Source organism: Chinchilla lanigera, unplaced genomic scaffold, assembly GCF_000276665.1.
Source record: "Chinchilla lanigera isolate Chin_1 unplaced genomic scaffold, ChiLan1.0 scaffold00040, whole genome shotgun sequence".
NCBI lineage: Eukaryota > Metazoa > Chordata > Mammalia > Rodentia > Chinchillidae > Chinchilla > Chinchilla lanigera.
The window spans coordinates 19,991,909-20,007,324 of record NW_004955441.1 but is presented as its reverse complement, the minus strand read 5'-3'; the positions used below and the strand labels follow the sequence as shown (position 1 = coordinate 20,007,324).

The window sequence follows — 15,416 nt, the reverse complement described above, 5'->3', positions numbered from 1 at the left end:
CTTTCTTTGCTGTAACTTGATTAAGGCTTCGTAAGTTAGAATGAGAGCAGAAAGCCTCACTAATAGGGAAATACAATGTTTAAATCATGGTATTTGCTAGAGAATGCTTGAGGTTACTTAAAAATTATAGAAGATATATAACTTTTAGAATTATAACTTTTTTCTAGCACTCCTATTTATGTTTGATAATATGAGATTTGTGTTACTTGTGGTTAGTACTCTCTAAACTTTTTTTTATATTTTCTATGAAAAATTTTATGCTTTTACTTATATTCATGACAATATTTTTTTCTGAACTGAATAGAGAGAATTCACCTTTTTTCCTATTTTTAATAGTCACTTTGCTTCTCATTCAACAGTGATGACAGCCTTTATATGTTTCAGTCATACAGTAGCCCACTGTGGCATTCATATCATAGATTAGCCACTACTGTACTATAGCGTAATAATTATAATCCGGGCCCTGGAAGTGGAGCCATTGCATAGCTGCATGGCCATGAGCAATAACTTTCAGATATTTTCCTAACTGTAAAATAATAATAATTCTAGTATCTGCCTGCCTTGTAGATTTTTTTGTGAGAATCAAATCAGGTGGCGCATGTTACACGGCCTGGCACGTGGGATGTGCTTGTTCGCTTGGTCCCCACCAGGGCGATCCTCAGAATATGAGTGATGTGGAAGCTGAGACTGTCTTTCCTCTCTGCTATGCCCGGCCTCAGACATAGCTTCTTAGTGACTATGTTCTTAGTAAACTGTGAGAACACCATGTACTTTGTATGCATTTCTCTCCTCTGCCAGCCCATCCCTGCTTCTGGAAATTTTCTCTGGGAATCATGAGTACCAAAGACTGGATTCACCAGAATATCCTGAGACCTTGGTAGCAGGCAGAAAGACTTCATTTTTAAAAACTCAGACTGCATCTTTTGTCCTGGATAGTCCTTGTTGCCTCTGTCTTTGCACTTCATACTCTCAAAATTCCCACGGGTCCCCAGTTTGGGTCCTTGGCTCCAAACGGTGCGCACTTCCCCACAAACTATTCTCACTTCTGCATTACTCCCTCCGCTGATCTCATAGACTTATCTGGAATATCTTTCGTCATATTTGGGGAAAGGAACTTATTTTGCCTTGGTGCCTGCGTTAGAAAGAAACTATTGCCCTGTCCATCCCACCATTCCGTCATTCTGTTGAGAAAAGATTTCCTAATCAGCTTGTAAATTGAACTCACATGTGTAAACATCACATCATCTCCCTGGTGTGAGAAACTGAAAGAGTAAATAAGGTCTAAAATGTACAATAGATGTTGTGAAATGGGAAGAAATTGTTTAAGAGGAAAAAGGAACTACGATGGGGAAAAGGAGAAATGAAGGAATGGAAAAGAGAGAAAAAGTGCAAATTAGTTATACTATTATGTCTCTTAGCTCATAGAAAAGGAAGGTTCATGCTAATATCAGTTGGAGAATTTTTTATACCCATATCTTATACTCTGAGTAACTACTTTAAAATAACAAAATGCAAAATATTAACTATTGTTTTTCTCCTATTGTTATGAAATTTTGTTTTAACTTTTTTCTATAAAGTAAAAAACCAAAAAATATGCATTTATAATATATGACATGATCACACACAAAAAAGAACTAGACTCTGATAGAGACCCTTTTACCGGAAGGTAGTACCCTCTGTTAAAGGTCAGTGCTTACACATGCTGTGGGCCTTACCCTCAGTACACTCTCTTTCTCCAGGGATTGAACAAAAGAGGCAGGGCCTGTCTCAGTGGACCTCATCATCTCAGCTGTCTACCTATAGCTTCACAGAGCCAAAAGACTGCTCATCCACATTCCGTAGCTATCTGGAAAAAGCATGTAGAATGCAGGAGTGAAGGAATAAGAAATAGAGGTTCACTTTGGTTCCTACCCTAACACAATTTCTATAATCCAGTTTTTACCGCATTTTCTGTTGTTGAAATGGGCCCTTGTCCAGCTAATAAAATTAGAGCTTAATGTTTGCTATCATTTCTCCTCTATATGTACCTCCAGCAGAAAATCTCAGAAATAAGACAAAAGCCATATGCAAAATCAAATCCCTACTACCATTTTCTGTCCAAACAAACCTACTCTACAAAACCGTTCTAGACTCTGAAGATCGTTTTCTAACCTGGACCTCTTAAAATATAAAGAGATATATTCTGGCTGTGGCCGTGTTTACCCCATCGATGAGGAAGATATTCTGGCCCAACAGTTATGGGAGTAGCCAAATGTATGACACACAATCCTGGGGGGGTGAAATTGGCAGCAGTTTATTAGTAACATATTAGTAGCAGAGGGGAAGGGGACATTGTGTTGGGGGTCACACGAGGCTTTTACTTGAGAATAGAATTATCAGCCAAAGACTGTGGAAGGAAGGCTTTGTAGTGTCAAGAGAACGAGGTGACGCTCGGTTTCCGCCTGAGAATTAGTTTGAATAATTCTGCAGGCTGGACGAGAACTGAAATGCTATTGAGGGGTAAGTAGGAAGTGCTTCTAGTCCTTGATAAGGACTGTTGGGAGAGGGTACCTTTTTCACAGGAACAAATTTGAGGAAAGCAAAATTTACAGTTAAGCCGTTTGAGACCTTGCTTTTTTCACCAGATGTCAAGGCAATAAATAATATTGATTTTAGGATTGATTTTAGGGTTTACACTACACAGATTATAGTGTATAATCCTTGACGGGTTATACATCAAGGATGTAATCCTATATATATTATAGTGTAAAATCCTTGATTTTAGGATTTACACTACACAGATTATAGTACTATAGCATCATTTGTTTATTACCTTGGAATTTTACAGCAGACATGTGTTTGCAAGTGCCTTATTTTCTTGTCAAATTGTAGGCTACTCGGGGAGAGCCAGTATTAAGCCTTTCACTTAAAAAACATGCACATTATGGTTTGGAAAAAAATAATCTGCTCTATCACATCTTAAAGTGATACTTTCAAATTTAATCATATGAACAGTATGTAATATACCCGTTTAGCCTTTGCATATCATTAACTCAAAAATGTAGTGACACTGTTAGTACAAAAAGATGTACTAGGTGGAATTTCCCTTGTTGGTGGAGTCTGAGCAGTTGGCTGGGAAGGGTGCCCACGCACGCACACACTGCTGAACTAAATCTCTGTAATGCGCCAGGGATCGACAGCTCTAAACAGTTAGAGTTATCCAGGTTTGCTGACATTCAAAAATATTTTTTCCTTACTCCATTTCCAGGCAACTGTGAAACAATAAAATGAATGGGACAGTGGCATTCTTTTTAAAACCAGAGTTAAGCCACAGCCTAAATACTAGAATGCTGATGCCTCAAATGTATTATTCACACTGCATAATGTAAGCACTAATAGGGCCCACTAGGAGAATTCTAATTGTTGTTAAATTCCAGTAAATTGTTATGTGGGAGGGATGATAAGGAGGTCATTGGCAAATTGGAACAATTTATCTTCCTAATTTTCTAAAAATCTAATGGTAAACCTTATACTCATTTTAATTTAAGTCTACTGGACCTAATTATATTTTCAACTGTATTAAAATATTTGTTAAAGTGTATGCAAGTGTAAACCCAAAGCACTTTCCATTTAAAAGTCATAATGTATAATTAGACAAATGGGTGAAAGTTTTAACATTTTAGCTTATTTTTATTCTTTCTGAGTAATCCTCCCTGTCTTTGTGATAGAATGTTTTCACTTATATTTCTTACAAATGATCACCTGGATCCATCAACAGAGTACAAACAAAATATTTTTTAAAGAAACTATTGATTTCATTCTAACATGAAAATTTAAAGCTGGTTTACTTAAACTAAAATAAGATCTCCATTATAAAACTCTCTGCTTATCTAGAGATAAACACTACTTTAATGGGTTAATTGCTAATACAGTTTCTATACTAAGTTTAATTCTAAAAATATTCTAATGAGTCACTACTTCTTTCCAATTAGGCATTAGGAATTTAATGTGTAATTTTTTCAGTAAGTTTCTTTCATATTATTAAATGAATATATGTTTAGTATAGAAAAGTTTGGTAAACATCAATAAAGCAAAATTTTACGAATTAGAGATAACCTCTGTGAGTGATTTTAGTGGATTTGCTTCTATTTTTCTCCCATAGATGTATAAAATACAGCTACTAGCCACAGATGGCTACTGAGCTCTTGAAGCATGAACTAAATTTTTAGCATAATTTAATTTTTATTAATTTAAATTTAAATCCGCTATTGCTATTGACCAATCAGCTATAAGGATCTTACTTCAAACTTGTGAAATACAATTGTGACAAACTCATTGCCAAAATTATACTAAGAGGGAAAACACTGAAAAGACTCCTACTACAATCAGGAACAAGACAAAGGTGTCCACTCTCATTACTCCTATTTAATATGCTACTTGAGACTTCAGCCAGAGCAATAAGGCAAGAGAAAAGATTTAAATAGGAAAGAAAGAAATCAAATTATCCTTATTCTCAGTTGACATGATCCTTTACATAGAAGATGCAAAAAACTCCACTAGAAGATACTTAGAACTAATAAATTTATCAAAGTGAGAGGATACAAAACAAACACACAAAAATCAGTAACATTCCTGTACACCAACAGTGAACCCACAAAGAAAGAAATCAGGAAAACAATGCTATTTGCAGTAGTTTTAAAAAATTAAATACCTAAGAATTAAACCAAGGAATAGATATATTGCTGATGTCTGTGGTTTATTGAAAGGATCAGTCAATGCTTAAAATTTTCTTTTTTTCTTGACCAATTTTGCATGCTTGAATCTGGTAATCAGAATGACTGATATGAAAACAAAATATGCAGTATAAGAACTATTGTTGAACTCCTGCTGTCTTGTATGGTGAAACTCTGCATCATTTCCAGTGTTTTTTTTTTTTATTACTTGTTAATGTCTTTGATTGTTTGATCAATCTTACATTCTTATGTCTGGTGGACTGAGCAACTTCGTTGAAGATAACAATATGTAATGTAGCAATCATTGTTAATTCCTATCATTTTGTTTTGAGGTCATGTATTGTTTTTGTGTTGTTTTGATTTTATCTTCATTGTTGTTTTGTTAGCTTTTTTTAATTTTTAAAATAAAAAAAAGAATTAAACCAAGGAGGTGAAGACTTCTATAAAAATTACTGTAGTCCTCTGGGAAAAAAAAAGAGATTAAAGGAGATGTTAGAAAAGGGAAAGATAGCCCCTATCCTTGGATATGTAAAACCAATATTGTCATATTACCAAAAATGATAGATTAATGCAATTCCAACAAAAATAGCAACAGCATTCTTCATAGAACTAGAAAAAATTCTAAAATCCACATGGAACCAGAAGAGAACTAGAACAGCCAAAGCAATGTTGATCAGTAAGAACAAACAGGCAGCATCACAATCCTGAATTTCAAATTATCCTGCAGAACTACATTGACGACAACAACATTGCACTGGCACAAGACACATGTGGGCCAGTGCAACAGGAGAGAGGCTGCAAAGCAACCCCGGACTCCTCCAGACTTTGTCTCAGGCACTTGTGCATGGCTGGGGCACTCACAAGGTAGAGCAGGAAAGGTTTATTTCGGCTCAAAGTTTCAGGCCATGGTTAGTAGGCTCAAATGCAGAAATGGCACGGTGGGAAGGCCCACCCACGAGCAAAAGTGCTCACACCAAGGTGACCAGGAAGCAGACAGGAAAGAGAGGAGCCAGGTAGCTCACTCCACCCTGCCAGGCCGCACGCCAGTGACTCGCCCCTTCTGACCCGCTCCACCTTCTAACAGCACGTCAGCTGTGCGTGAACCAGTGGATTAACCCACTGGTAAGTACAGCACCCCCATGACCCAGTCATCTCACAATAGCCTCACCTGCGGCTATTGTGCATTCCTGAGCATTAGATCATAGACCTAAATAGGAGCAGTCATCTAATTTTTTGACAAAGGGGCCAGGAACGTAAACTGGAGAAAAGACAGTCTTTTTAACAAATGATATTAGAAAAGCCAGTTATCTGCGTCCAGAAGAATGACTCTATATCCATATGTCTCACTCTGTACTAAAATAGAATTTAAAAAAACAAAGACCTAGAAATATTGAATCTGCTCAAAGAGAAAATCGGTAAAACTCTTAAAGACGTAGGCATAAGCAAAGACAGCCTAAACAGGACTCAAATTGCACAAGATAGAATAACACAAATCAATAAATAGAATTATGTCAAATTTTAAGACTTTTGAGTAGTGAAGGAAAAAAAAACAGTAGGCAAAAATTTTTACCAGCTACTCCTCAGACAAAAGACTTATATCTAGAATATATAAAGAACTAAAAAATACTAGATAGCTCCCCCCAAAAGATCCAATCAAAAATATGGAAATTGAAATGAATAGACACTTCTCAAATAAAGAAGTTTAAATGGCTGATAAGTACATAAGAATGTGTTCAATGTCTTTGGCCATTAGAGAAATGCAAATCAAAATGACACTGAGATTCTATTCCAGTAAGAGTGGCTGTTATCAGTGACTGAAACACAAAACAACAAATGCCGGCACAGTTGTGGGGAAAAGAAATCCTTCCACATTGCTGATAGGAATCTGAAGTAGTACAACCACTATGGAAATCCCTATGAGGATTTCTTTAAAAACTAAAAGTAATAATTCCGCTTGAACCAGCTATACCTCTTCTAGGTATTTTCTGGAAAGTTATAGCCATCATATTAATTCACAACAGCTAAAATATGGAAGTGGCCTATATGACCATCAACAAATGAATGGATAAAGAAAATGTGGGATTTACACATAGTGGAGTACTACTTTTCCATAAAGAAGGACAAATCTGAATCATTTGTAGGAAAATAGATTGATCCTGAGACCATAATGCTAAGAAAAATAAATCAAACACAGAAGGTTAAACATCACCTGGACTCTCTAATATGAGAAACCCAAAGTGTAAACATTTAAAGAGCAAAATCAAAGAGAGAGATGGTAAGAAACAAGGAGGTAGACTATGTGGAGAACAAAGGGGGTCTGGGAAAAGTGGGAAAGGGGAGGGCAGAGGTGGAGAAGGGGGAGTGAAAATGATCAAGATTTGACACATATATGTGTCAGTTCTCCAAGGTGAGTGTAGTTCTTGTTTATTACTAACGTATATTAATAAACTGTGTTTATTCTGCTTAACATAGCACCCAAGTTTATAACTTTAGAATTATGTTTTTAAATTTTTAAAAATTTTATTGGAATCTCTTAAAAAAACTACCTCATCACTTTTTTATAAAAAAAAACACATTTCAGGTAGAGTCTACATATAATAAATGTATTTATTTTAAGATTATAATTTAACAAATTTTGACATACACATGTAACCTCTAGCTCAATCAAGACATGAGGCATATAAGTGCCCCTTTTAAAAAAGTTTTAAAGCTTTTTAAAGCTGTAGGATTTAAAATGTACAAATTTAACTTATGAAGATTTACGTTCAATTTAAAAATTAGACTGTGTAGAATACAAGACTTACTAGAGAGCTTAGATTTCTTTCTGCTATCCTTTGTTCTATTATACATATTGCTTCTATAGACCTTGTAAGTATTTAAGTAAGCCCTCAACTTATGAACCAGTTCCATTCTGGAGAGAACTGTTTACAGTCGGATTCATCTGTAAGCTGGAAAAAATGAGTCTTACACTGTACACTTGTGAAAGTTCACAATTCAAATGTTTATAAGTTGGGGACTTGCTGTAAATCGCTGTTATTTTTTTATGTAGATCGACTTTCCATCTGGTACCATTTTCCTTCTGTGAGAAGAATTTAATTATATCTTGTAGTGCAGATCTCCTTGGACAAAGTTTTTGAGATTTAGTTTTTGCCTTCATTTTTGAATCTCACTGGATCTAGAACTGTAAGTTGACAGCTTCCAGTTATGTCATTCCAAATTTTATGTTAGATATTCTGAAAGTTAAGGTCTTGAAAATTAGGGTTCTTTTTCTTTCTTTAAAGAGGTTTGTATTTTGCTTTGGCCAGCAATTAAGTTATTTGATGGTCAGTTTCATCCTCTCAAGGGCTATTTGTAAGCTTTCCTGGCATGGGTCAGGAAAATGATGAACAGATGACTTCTGTCATCTTTGCTCAAGGCCTTAGAGGACTATTTTTATTTTTTATTTCCTTTTCTTTTTCTTTCTTTCTTCTTCTCTCATCCCCTTTCTCTTTTTCCTCTCTTCCTCCTCCTTTTCTTTCTCACTCTCTCTCTTGATTTCTCTTTCTCTTTTTCTTTCTTTCTTTTTCTTTCTTTCTTCTTCTCTCATCCCCTTTCTCTTTTTCCTCTCTTCCTCCTCCTTTTCTTTCTCACTCTCTCTCTTGATTTCTCTTTCTCTTTATTTCCGTTCTTCTCTTTCTCTCTTTCCTTCTTTTTCTTTCTTTAGTGTTACTGGAGATTGAACCTGTGGCCTTCACACTGAGCTACATCTTCAGCCTTTTCAAAATTTTTTTTAAAATTTGAGACAAGGTCTTATTGAGTTGCTAAGTTGTCCAGCTTGGGCTTCAACTTGTGATCTTCCTGCTTCAGCCTCTCAGAGTGCTAGAATTACAGATGTGCACCATCATGCCCAGCTTCTTATCTTTAACTCAACACAAAGAACACTGAGCACACATTATGGTTCATGAACAGCTGTGATAGAGATTGTAGCAGGGACACAATCACACAAATTATATGAATAATTTATACAAATTCTTGCTATAGGGCAGCTTGCATTGAGGTGAAAGTTGATAAATAAAATGTAGGAGAATAATAGATGGTGATAAGCACCAGGAGGAAGTAAAGAAGATGAAAAGTTTGTGGAGTATCTGACAATTTAAACGCGGTGATCAGAGTAAAGTGCACTGACTGAGTGATACTCATCCAAAGACCAGGAGGCAGTGAGGGAGTGAGGCCTGTGGGCCGGGGCGAAGAGCACTCAAGCAAGACAAAGCAGTGAGTGGAGAGGCCTGGAGACAGCGGCCGGGGATACTGGAAGGAGAGCAAGGAGCTCCTTGTGGCTGAAGCAGCATCACAAGGAGGAGAGCAGCAGCAAAGGGATCAAGTGAAAGGACCGGGAGGTCAGAGCCTTCTCAGCCGTTGTAGTGGTGCTGGCATTCCCTGGGGTAGAGGTAGACTGCAGTGAGAAGGCTTGAGCTGAGGGTGCTGTGGTTTGGATCAAGAATGACCCCTCCACGCGGAAGCCTTTCATGTGCTCAGAGGTGGGGCTTTTGGAAGGGGGACTGATGTGCGGGCACAATAGTGAACTTGCTGTTAGGCCTGGCGCCCAGCTGGAGGTGCTCGCTGGGGCGGGACCTGGCAGGCTGCATCTCCCTCCTGGCTTTCTGCCTTCTTTCTCTGCGTCCTGGCCACCGTGACATGAGCAAGCTTCCTCCGAGGCAGGCCTTTCCACCATGCTATTTGTCTTACTTTTCTTGTTGCTGGGACAAAATATCCAACACCCGAAGGTCTATTTTGGCTCATAGTTTGTAGAAGTTTCAGCCCATGATGGGGGGGTCCAAGGCAGGGCGGTTTGACAGAGGCATCACAGAGAAGCAGCAGCCCATGGAGGGACAGCAGCAGGCAACAAGCAGCCCGTAGCCAGCCTGCCTTTCCCTTTTATCCCATCCAGGCTACCAGCCTTTTGGGTGGTGACACCAGAACTATGCTAATTCCAATCAGTGGAGCCATTCAGAACTATGCTAATTCCAATCAGTGGGGCCATTCAGTACCACACACCCTCACACCCGCTGCCACACGCCCTGGATCCAGCCAGCTCTGAAAAGCCAGCCCACCAGAGCTGTCATCACGAGCCCAACTCACCCTTTCCTCCTTTCAGTTGTGGATGCTGGGTGTTGCGTCCCTTATGAGAAAGTGGCTGAGACAGGTGGCATGATCTGATTTCTGCTTTCACAGTTTCACTCAGCGCTAGGCTGGGCGCAGAGTGGGGAGGGGCGAAGGCAGAAGCTGGGGTCGTCTTTGGACCCCACTGTAGTGGTGATAAGGGGGACTGGCGTCAGGGCTGCCGTCTTACCATAGTGAGAAGGGGTGGTATCAGGCACATATTCTTAAACATCTTACGAAAAATGCAACAAGAACAGGGAATAGCCTGTTGAACCTCTGTGCATTCACTTCAGTTTTGTTTCAGCTGCTTTCTTTCTGTCCTTTTATCCTCTGATCTCTTCCGCTTGCTCTCTCAGATATGCCCAGTTTATTTTAAAGCAAACTTTGGACATTTGAAGCCAGAGATGACAGAAGAGACATGAATGCAAGAGAAGTGTCAGGATGACTTCGAGGCTTTGCACCAAACATCTCAGAAAGTGTTGCTGCCAGTGAGGTGGAGATCGTGAGAAGAGCAGCTGAGGTGGGGAAATCTGGGAGGAGAAAGTTTAGAACAAAGGGGCAGAGCATGAGATGTTGACATTTGATATCCAAGGGTAATTAGACATCCGAGTATAAATGTCAATAGGTTGTTGGTTGTATGAATCTGGAGTTGAGGTAATAAGCCTGGGTGGAAGATGTAACTTTTGAAGTTGTCAATATATATATGATATTTAAAATTAGGGAGTTTGATAATTTTGCCAAAGGGAGAGAAAGCTGTGTAGGCCTGTTGACATGCTGGTGGGGCAGGGAGCAAGAGAATGATAACAGCTTTAAGAATGGGTGCTGGATTATCACCAGTATAGATTCCTTTTTGGAGGAAATTTATCTATAAAATGAACAGATATACAGCCAGAGCTGGATGGGCCAGGAGAGAGAGAGAGGAACAGCATGTCTATAGACTAATGGAAAAGATTCATTCAGTAGGAAACAAATTTAATGAGGGAGGAGAACTGCTGGAGCGAAGTCCTTGAGCATAGGGATCCAGGCATTGCCTTAATTGGGTTCATAAATAATTTACATAGAGTACCAAGCAGGAAGGTAGGGTGAGTACTTGGGCACAGGTGTGGCTTGGTAGGTTGATGCAGTGGTCGGCACTGAGGGAATTCTCTTCTGATGGAAACGGACAACGAGGTCACAACTGAGAGGAAGGAGTGTACGAAGGGAGGACGGAGGAGACAGCAGCCCAGGAGGGCGGGGAGTGAGTGAAGAGGGAAACAGAGCAGCTGCTGGGCGGCAGTGGCTGCCTCCTAAGGTGAATGCTAGAGCACTGTTATTGATCTTCATGATTAATTTATCTTTTAACCAGGTTTTATCTGCAGGCCTTTTTGGGTCATTTTTGCTTATAGCTGTAGACTTTTATACTGTAAAATTTATACTATGTACTTTATTGCTGTGTATTTGACCTCAAGGAAGTTTTGTGTCATAACTATTTCAATTATTCTTTTCCCTATGCATTTCTATAATTAAATTATTTGTGGAATATATATGTGATCTTTCGTCTAAGTTAATTGTTTTCCTCTCTAGCTTTCATGTGTTTTTTTTTCTGACTCTCCTGATGAACTTCAGGTTTTCTCTGTACACCAACATTTCCTATGCCTGCCTGGTTGTCAGAAGCACTTGGGGAATTTTCAAACGTGTAAATTAAAGGCAAAAACCATGGCAGATCCTGATGTTCAAGTCTTTGTCAGGAATGCAATTTTCTGGTTACTAATTCTAGAATGGATTGTAATTCTCTCCCCTTTTGGTTTTCCTGCAGTTCATCCATGGTGCATGTGTGTGTGCGTGTGCGTGTGTGCGTGTGGTCGGCTCTTTAGATATCTTTACATCTTAACTAACTTTCCTCAATCCACTTATTTTACTGTAGTTTGTACATTTTCTGTCCTAATTCTCCCTCTCTTTTTCATGGAGGCCAACTCACATTGTATGCCCTTGAGCACATCAGCAGATGTTTCCTGATATTTCACCTCCTTCCTATAATAAGTAATTGTAAAGATATGTATTGCCCCTGTGGTAAAGGATAATGTACCTTTTACCTTGGGCTACAGTGCTTTTTGTGAATTGTAAGGCAGGGTTTTCCCATTTATTCATCTTTTAATGAGGAGAGTTTGATTATGTACTGGTATTTGCCAACACATAAGTATATTCTTCTCAAATAGACATAGAATGGCTGCTTTGCTCTACCCCATACTTTGTTGTTCGGTTGAGATTTCTAGGAGTATCAGATTTTTCAAAAAATTACTTCCATTGAGTTAACTTGCAGTGTAAGCCTTTTGAAGCTATCATTCCTGTGAAGAAATATAATGTCACCAGCTTGTTAGGAGGCTTCGTGCGCCTGTCCTGGACCACAACCTGTTTCCTCTAGCTTGGATGCACTACTCCGCTTGTTCTGTGGGTCACTCCCTTGCTTTTGTTCAGTTTTGTTATCACTGTTGTGATTCCTCAACACAATTTCTATATGCTCTGCCACGGTGGTTCTTTTTCTTGGTCTCTACTTCCATTTTTTAAGGGACTACTCACTATGCCACTACTGTGACTTGCATTAGGTATCCCAGTATATAGAAAGAATTGTAGGTAGACTCAGGAGACAGAAACGCTGATTCTTTTATTGTTCCCCAAAAATTTTCCTGAGAAAGGTTCCTGTTTCATTTTTTTCCTGGTAGATATAGATATTGAATCTCAAGAATAACAGTACACAGTGTATATTCACTTTATGCCAATACATGGGTAAGTATTGCAGACATGTTCTTATCTATCGTTTATGTATTATCATCTATCTATAACTATCTATCATCTATCATCTGTCTATCTATCTATGTATCTATCATCTATCTATCTCTATCTATCATGGTACTGGATTTTAAACGTAGGGCCTTTGCACTAGCTATATCCTCAGGGCTTTTTTATTTAATCTGAGACAGAGTCTGCTAAGCTGTCCAAGCTGCTCTCTATTTCTATCCATCTACCTTGTCCTCTTGATGAGATTACAGATGTAAGCCTTCATACTCAATCAAAGAATGCTCTTAATCCAGATTAATCTACCTTCAATTTGATAGGAAATGGCAAATGACTATGATCCTTGCTTTTTAGAATTGTTCTGAAATAATAATATAATGAATCTTCTGCATGTTCTTTATATATCTTCTACTACAGTACTTGTAGAAGAGGAGAAAGGAGGGGGACTACATTGTAACCAGTGCTACATGCAGAGTCCATCAGGCCAAATGGAAAGTAAAACTAGTAAAATAAGTTTAAGAGTGGAAGATGTATCTTTAGGATCCAGCCAAGAATGTGAACCCTTATATCCAGCAGAGGAGAGAGATAGGTCTGGCTCTCTAGAAAAGGAAAAATAACCGACTTTTATAGAAAAGCTTATGCTGTCAAACAACAACTAGTCTTTTTAATTATAAAATTAAAATTTTAAGGCCTAGCATGGTGGCATACGCCTGTAATCCCAGCATTTGGGAGGCTGAAGTAGGAGGATTGTTGCAAGTTCGAGACCAGCCTAGGCTACAAAGTGAGCTCAAGGGCAGCCTGAACTGCACAGTGAGACCCTGTCTCAAAAAAACAAAAAAAAAAAAAAAAATTAAAGATTTTAATTGGATCAAAACCATGAATCAGTTAAGAAAGGGAAATTTACCTCTTACATGATCATAAATGTTAGGTTAAAATTTCCAAGATATTCTTATAGAATACTTTTAATCAAACTACTAATTATATATATTTGTATTACTTCTTGTATACTTTTCAACTTGCTAAGATAAAAATTGAAACAAAAGACAAGAGGAAATCATTTTTGAAATTTTTAGAAGCTACAAAACTTTATGGAGACCACCATGAAGAACAGGAATGTATTTCCAACAGCCTTTTCACAGACTGTGTATATTTTCAATGGAAGTCACTTAAGGTTAAGTATATGTGCCATGCTGGTTTGACAAAAGTATTCAAATGAATAGGAAGTACACTTGAATAGCATTTAGAAATTCAGACTGTAAGATACCAGATCCAGTGTCTTTGCTCTCATTTTTGTTTTGTTTATTTCTCTGAGGCAGAATTTTTCTTCTTGTAATGCTGGGGATTGAACCCAGGGCCTCACTCATGCTAAGCAAGTGCTTTACCTCCAAGATATACTTTCAGTCCCAGAATTCTTCTTAAAGATGTCTCATGGACAATCTCAATATACGAAGAGATGAGTGTGGAGCTACTCTCACTGGAGCGAGGGTCAGGGCTCTAGGCCGAGGTCAGATTGCTCTTCTTTCTCGTTAATCTTCTGTAACTCTCCTGATCCCAAGCCCCACAGTCCTATGACTCAAGGGAATCTTGTAAAAAGTCTTGATTTAGCTTAACCTCTTGACTTTGCAGCCGAGGATACCAAGACACATTGCTAATTAGTGGCTGAGCTGGCCCAGAGCGCAGATTTCCTGACTCGTGAAGCAGAGCCTCCTATACCACACTGTCTGTGTTTAGTTCCTGAAATTAGCTCTAGATGTGAAAAATATTCCTTTTAGCCGAAGAGAGAACATCTTTTGATCACTGTATCAACAGAGACCAGTGAGAATAACTGTGTAAACATATTTATGGCCTGTAGCCTTTTGGAGGTGAATTCTGGTTTTCCTCTTGCCTCTAATAATGAGTTTAAAGATACATGCTTCTGAAAAACCCCTTCACTAGACAAAGCTGAAAATATGTAGCCGTTGCTGGTGCAGTGGCATACATCTGCAGTCTCAGTTATTCACGAGGGTGAGGCAAGACGCTCACTGTGCCCAGGAGTTTGAGACCAGTGAAGGCAACACAGTGAGACAGTTTCAAAACAAATTAGTCAGACAAATGGCAAATCACTTCCAGCAAAGTCAGACTGAGGGGCCTTGTGGCTCAGCCTCACGCACCATCTGCCGGTTCCTCCCTTCGGTGCTCGACCGCCCTTCCTTAACGCGCAGATCTACCCCAGCTGCTGCTTCCAGCCGGAGGACATTTCCTTATACTCAGAAATCGCCCGGGTCGGATGAAACTTGGATTTCTTCTGCTCAGAGTTAGAAGCTAAGTCCTTTGTAACAGTAAAGGCTCCTGTCCTTCCCAAGCCCCTTTGCCTCCTGCCACCTGCCGGGTGACAGTCCATCTCTGCACACTCCTTCCAGCCATGCAGAGCCTACTGCAGCTTACTACCTCAGTTACTTTTTAAAAAATACAATAGAGGCACCTCTATATCAATATGAAAAATAATAATATGCCTGTGCAAATCATACAGCTTGGGATTCTGGCTGCTTTGGGGGGATGGGGAGTGTGCGTATATGGACATTGAGACCCTCCAACCCAATGATAGTCTTTCAATCCAGTAACTCTTTTGCTTATTTTTTTCTTGGTTTTTAAAAATATGTAATTCTGACAAAATAACTCTATCAGTACTTCTTATCTAAATATGATAAATTAAAATTCCCTATTATGAAATATTGACATATTTAATAATATCACAATATAAAATTGGACATATTAGGTTTTCTGTTAATGTGTATCATCTGGTCTCGGTGACAC

The 15,416-nt window shown here is 38.6% G+C and overlaps 1 protein-coding gene across 1 annotated transcript in view; it reads right to left on the bottom strand.

Moving 5' to 3' along the window:
* LOC102004646 (chromosome unknown open reading frame, human C2orf73) overlaps positions 1–15,416 on the bottom strand; it is a 97,141-nt gene that overhangs the window by 33,994 nt on the left and 47,731 nt on the right. The gene's annotated exons all lie outside the window — the stretch shown is intronic.